The 6000-nt window shown below is 40.5% G+C and overlaps 1 pseudogene; it reads right to left on the bottom strand.

The window, feature by feature from the left end:
- Positions 1-4728: 4728 nt before the first annotated feature.
- LOC105508079 lies at positions 4729-5459 on the bottom strand (annotated as a pseudogene).
- Positions 5460-6000: the final 541 nt, after the last annotated feature.

Genomic DNA, 6000 nt, shown 5'->3' with positions numbered 1-6000 from the left:
AGGAAGGAAGGAAGGAAGGAAGGAAGGAAGGTGCTTTGCCTGTCCTAGCATGAGAAGATAACCCTTATTAGCCGTGACTGAGAAGTGATGCTGCAATGGATCCGAATAAATAAGCTTACTAAAATAATCCTCCTCTTTCACTAGCCTTACAGCCCTCCATATATCTCTTAGTGATTACCCTAGAATTTACTGCCCCTAGCCCAGACCCAGTCTTGTCCTTTCTTCACAAAATGGGTCATTCTTTGCCTGAAAGGTATAAAAATTTTCTGCTTTTGCCATTTCTTTGGGTCTTCCCTCTCTTGTGAGGATCCCCATGTATATGTAAAATTAATAAAACCTGTATACTTTTGTCCTATTAATCTATCTTGTATCAATTTGGTTGAGATGGAGCAGGGAACCCTCTTAGGGGCCTCCTGGGGACTTCCTTCAAACATGGAAATAAAGGAAAATCTTTAGTTCCTTCAAGGGAAATTCCAGGCACCCAGCTAGCCTTGAGAAGTACATGAGCAACTTGATAAACAAGAAGGTAATAACAGCTTAAAACAATAGCCAGGGAAGTTAAAGTCCCAAAATGTTTGGCTCCATGTAGAAACTAAAGATAACATCTCAGTCCCCAAGTTGTTTTTAAAAAACCTGGACTGTTACCCAGTGGAAAATGTCATCTGCTGGCACATAGACCTCAGATAAGGGGGCACTGAGGACTGAACTCTGATCCCCATTCTTTGTCCTAAATTTCTTCCTGAGGGTCCTGAAGGAAGTCATGCCCACATGCCAGAGCTCAACATTTCTTCCTGCTGATGCCAAGTTTTTAGACCAAGCTTTGCTTCCCTAACAAATCACAAATCAGAGAATCTTTTTGAATCCACCTATGACCTGTGGGGCACCCCCATCCCACACCCCACTTTGTGACATCCTGCTTTTTTAGGTCAAATTAATATATAACCTCCATGTACTGATTTATGATTTTGCTTGTAACCTCTGCCTCCCCATCTTTTTTTTTTTTTTTTAAAGTTATTTATTTATATTTTTAATAGAGACAGGTTCTTGCTATGTTGCCCAGGCTGGTCTTGAACTCCTGGGCTCAGACAATCCTCCCACCTCAGCCTCCCAAAGTGCTGGGATTACAGGCATGAGCCACTGTGCCCAGCCTGCCTCCCCATCTTTAAAAACTCTTACCTCTAAGCCATTAGGGAGTTCTGATCTTAAGCATAAGCTGCCAATTCTCCTTGCTTGGTGCCCTGCAATAAATGCCTCATTTTCTCCAGCTGAAAATCCTGATGTCAGTGTTTGGCTTTGCTGTACCACCCAAATTTGGTTCAGTAACAAGCTCCTAGACCCAGCAGAAGATTCCACTTAAAAACAAAGATAGGCCAGGCACGGTGGCTCATGTCTGTAATCCCAGCACTTCGGGAGGCCGAGGCAGGTGGATCACTTGAAGTCAGGAGTTCAAGACCAGACTGGCCAACATGGTAAAACCCTGTCTCTGCTAAAAATACAAAAATTAGCTGGGTGTAATGGTGTGTGCCTGTAATCCCAGCTACTCAGGAGGCTGAGGCAGGAGAATCGCTTGAACCCAGGAGACGGAGGAGAGCTGTGAGCTGAGATCACGCCACTGCACTCTAGCCTGGGTGACAGAGCGAGACCCCATCTCAAAAAAACAAAACAAATTGACAACAACAAAAATCAAAAACCCAAAACCCCAAAGATGGGTAGAGGGGGTCTTTTGGTTCCCTTATAATGCCATTGCCTGAGTTCCTGGATCAAGGTGTACTTGAAGTTAAAAATCTATCCTTGGACCTTTTAGTTTCATTTAAGTTCATTGGAGTCAGGTTTTCTGTTTTTTGGTACTAAAAGAGCCCTGATGGATAAATCGTTCTGTTCACATTTGCCTAAGATGACTCTCAGAGGTAGAGAGATATGTTTTGCTATAAGGGTGTGTGCACAACAATATATGAACTCCTTGCTCGAATTATACAGTTTGGTTGTTAAGTTGCAGAAATTCACAGGATAATTACCAAATTTCCAATTTGTTTTGCTTTGGATACTAGTCCTTGATTAAAAATATTTTCTATTTGTGTGTGTTTTTCCGCTGTTTTAATACATAGAATTCAATTGTAGGTACTCATGGAGGACCAATCAATTCCCATGTGTAATAACATGTTTCCTTCTGGAATGTAACTTTCCTAAGCCATTCACTGAGCCAACAAAGCTAAGAATAAATGTTCATATAAGGAATATATGCCTAAAAGCATAGGTCTAACAAAGTCCTCCCTCCCTCATATGTCCATTTTCTCCTTTAATTATAGCTTATGTGCCATTATCTCAAGGAAATGATTAACCAAGCTTATCTTTAACACCACATCAGAGTCCTCTTTCCCTCAAAGCATTCCAAACCATGTTTTATTTCCCTCTGACTTCACTGTAGGTAGCTCAATGCCCTGGGTAAAGAATTTTCTCAGTACATGCTTGTTGAATTCTGTTAAATCTATACACACTCGCAAGCAGGGTAAAGGCTATAAAGTATTTTAAGGTTACAAATCTAACTTGATTATAGATCATTAGCGCTGGAAGACACCAAGAGTCATTAGCAGAACCCACCCTTACCGTAGATCAATCTCTCACTCTCTCAAGAAGAAAAAACATTATAGATGTAACTACAGCCCACTCTACTCCTTCCTTCTTCCTCCCTTTCTGCCCAGAGATAAGCTTTAAGGTGATGCTGGCGTATATGAATCTGATGCATGTTTTTGTACTTTTATGATATATGTTAGTGTCTGAAAATTTACATAAATGGAATCATATTAAATGTATTTTCAGTGTGCTTTTTTTCACTCGATGTTACATTTTTTAGTTTACCCACATGGATCAACATGGTTGTGCCCCAGGACACACACCTGCACGTGAGCACAGGGAACCATGAATACAGCCGTTCACTGCAGCATGACTCATAACAGGGAAGAAGTAGAAACCACTCAGTTTAGAGGAATGAGGGAGCTATTTGTTTCTATAATGGAATGCCGATCCACAGTTAAAACAATTTTACTGAAGAGGGGCATGGTCCAGAGAAATGATGTAAAATGACAAATGTCACTCAGATGGATAATGGGAAATCTGAACCTGAAACCAGGACTCCTGAGTCTAAGGCTAGTGGTCTTTCTAATGAACCTTATCTTTTGTAATAATTTAAACTTCCAGAAAAACTGTGAAAACAATACACACAAATAATTCTCCTATACTTTTTACCCGATTAGCGATTTTTAACATTTTGCCTCATTTTCTTTTCTTTTCTTCTAAATAGAGACAAAGTTTTGCTGTATTGACCAGGCCGGTCTTGAACTTCTGTCCTCAAGCGATCCTCCCATCTTGGCCTCCCAAAGTGCTGGGATTACAGGCATGAGCCACCACGCCTGACCACATTTGTTTTATTCTCTCTCTCATTCTTTCTGTTTAGAGATACATTTTTTTTCCCTAAACCATCCAAGAGAGGTTCCTTGAATATATAATGACCTTTTTGCTATAATACTTCAGTGTGTTTTCATATTAATAAAAATATGCTTCAAAATATCCATAGCAGAGATATCAAATGTAGAAAATTTCACATTGATACCGAATTTCTTTTTGTAATCTATAGTCCATATTCAAATTTTGTTGAATGCCTCAATAGTATCCCTGAGAGAGAATCTCTCATCACATTCACCCTCAGCATAGGAGTCAGTCCTGGATTATGCATTGTGTTCAGGGGTCAGACCTAGTTTTTATTTATTTATTTATTTGCACCAAACACATTTGCATTTATTTTCTTTTTTAAAAAAGCAAATGACAAAGACCCAGTTTACTAGTTTTCCTTTTTTAAACGTAAGCTTAACATCACATATTTAAACAACTGTCAAGACTAAGTTGCCAGGATTCAGGCTCAGCTAGAAAACACCCTTAATTTATATTAAACCAGAAATGTTTTACCATTAATGCATTAATATATTTTACTACTACATACTGAAAAAAAAATGAATTTAGTTCTGTAGAAGATTCGCCCTGGCAATGTTGACCTCACAGCGGGCCAATACTATGTGGCTCACATTTCAGACACAATGGAAAAGCAGATCCATGCTGGTGTTAGTGCACAGTCTTGTCCTACACTAAAGAGTCAAGGCTCATCTTGGAGTACATTTAATAAAAAAGCAAAAAGCCTACAGATATTTACAATAATATGTATTTTTTTGAGACAGAGTCTTGCTCTGTCGCCTAGGCTGGAGTGCAATGGTGTGATCTTGGCTCACTGCAGCCTCCACCTCCCGGGTTCAAGCAATTCTTCTGCCTCAGCCTCCCAAGTAGCTGGGATTACAGGCGCCTGCCACCACACCTGGCTGGTTTTTTGTATTTTTAGTAGAGATGGAGTTTTGCCATGTTGGCCAGGCTGGTTTTGAACTCCACACCTCATTTGATCCACCTGCCTTGGCCTCCCAAAGTGCTGGGATTACAGGTGTGAGCCACTGCACCTGGCCTACAATAATTTTAAAGACAAAAAAAAAAAAAAAAGGTTCTATTATGGGTCCCAAAAATAAACTCAAAAGTCTATGACAAATAGAGGTTCCGATTAGCTGTTTATAAATACTTTAGGTGCAATTATTCTGAAAGGCAAGTTGCCTTGAAATCTACAAAAAAAGTTTCTATTAATCCTCAGATGGTTCTTGTTATAGTTTCACATTTCTGTTAAGTGGATGCCTTGAATTACTTGTTATCCAAGTGCAGCAGCTGCTCCTTAACATTTATTATTAAAGACATTAACTGGCCATCTTCTTCAACTTCTACTCTTTCTTGACCATTCTTGACAATTCTCTTTGTAGTGATTTTTCTGCCATTAACCATTTTAGCAGAAGTGTTATCGATTTGAAGTTGCCAATCCCACTACCACCAAATGATGCGGAAGAAAACGAAGCGAGGCCCCCATGCCCTAGTGACCCAAATGAAGTATTAATAAATCCTGTATCAAAAGAAGATAATCTACATCCAAAAGATGGAAATCTACTGAATGTGGAGAAAAACTACCCCAACCCTTGGCTTCTGCTTCCACGGGAACCCCTTTGATTCTGAAACAAGTCCTCAAAAGAGTCGTCAAAGAAGTCAAATGAAAATGAGTCCCTTCCACCAAAAAATTCCCTGAAAACATCATCTGGGTTACAGAATGTGAAGCCAAACTCAAACAGACTGTCAAAATGATTTCCACTTCCTCCTCCACCATTTAATCCTTCTTTGCCATATTTGTCATAGATGTCCTGTTTTTTAGCATCTGACAACACCTCATACACCTCAGCTACTTGTCTGAATTTTCTCTCTGCTTCTTCTTTATTCTCAGGATTTTCATCTGGGTGCCACTTCAGTGCCAGTTTCTGGTGTGCCTTTTTAATATCCTCGGGTGAGGCCTGTCTCCATACGCCTAGAGCTTCATAGTAATCCACCATGATTTTGTTTGTTTGTTTGTTTGAGACAGAGTCTCGTTCTATCATCCAGGCTGGAGTGCGGTGGCACCATCGTGGCTCACTGTGACCTCTGCTTCTGGGGTTCAAGATATTCTTCTGTCTCAGCCTCCTAAGTAGCTGGGATTACAGGCCTGCACCACTATGCCCGGCTAATTTTTATATTTTTGCTAGAGACGGGGTTTCAGCACATTGGCCAGGCTGGTCTTGAACTCCTGACCTTAGGTGATCCACCTGTCTTGGCCTACCAAAATGCTGGTATTACAGGCATGAGCTGCCGTGCCCAGCCTAACCCATCATTTTAAGAGATTGCTGGAACAGGTCTGAGGATGGAGGCAGCTGAAGGCAGGCGGGAGGCAGGGGCAGCGGCAAGGTCTCCTCTAGGCTCTGGCACTGCCGTGCTGGTGGTGGTGACTACTCGCACTTTCCTCTCAAGCCTATTTTTTTTTAATTTATTTTTATTTTTTAATTTTTAAAAATTTTTAAATTTTACTTTAATTTCTGGGATACACGTGCAGAACATGCA

This window comes from Colobus angolensis, unplaced genomic scaffold (genome assembly GCF_000951035.1).
Source record: "Colobus angolensis palliatus isolate OR3802 unplaced genomic scaffold, Cang.pa_1.0 Scaffold158, whole genome shotgun sequence".
In the NCBI taxonomy this organism is placed as follows: domain Eukaryota; kingdom Metazoa; phylum Chordata; class Mammalia; order Primates; family Cercopithecidae; genus Colobus; species Colobus angolensis.
This window is presented reverse-complemented; position numbering and strand designations above follow the sequence as displayed.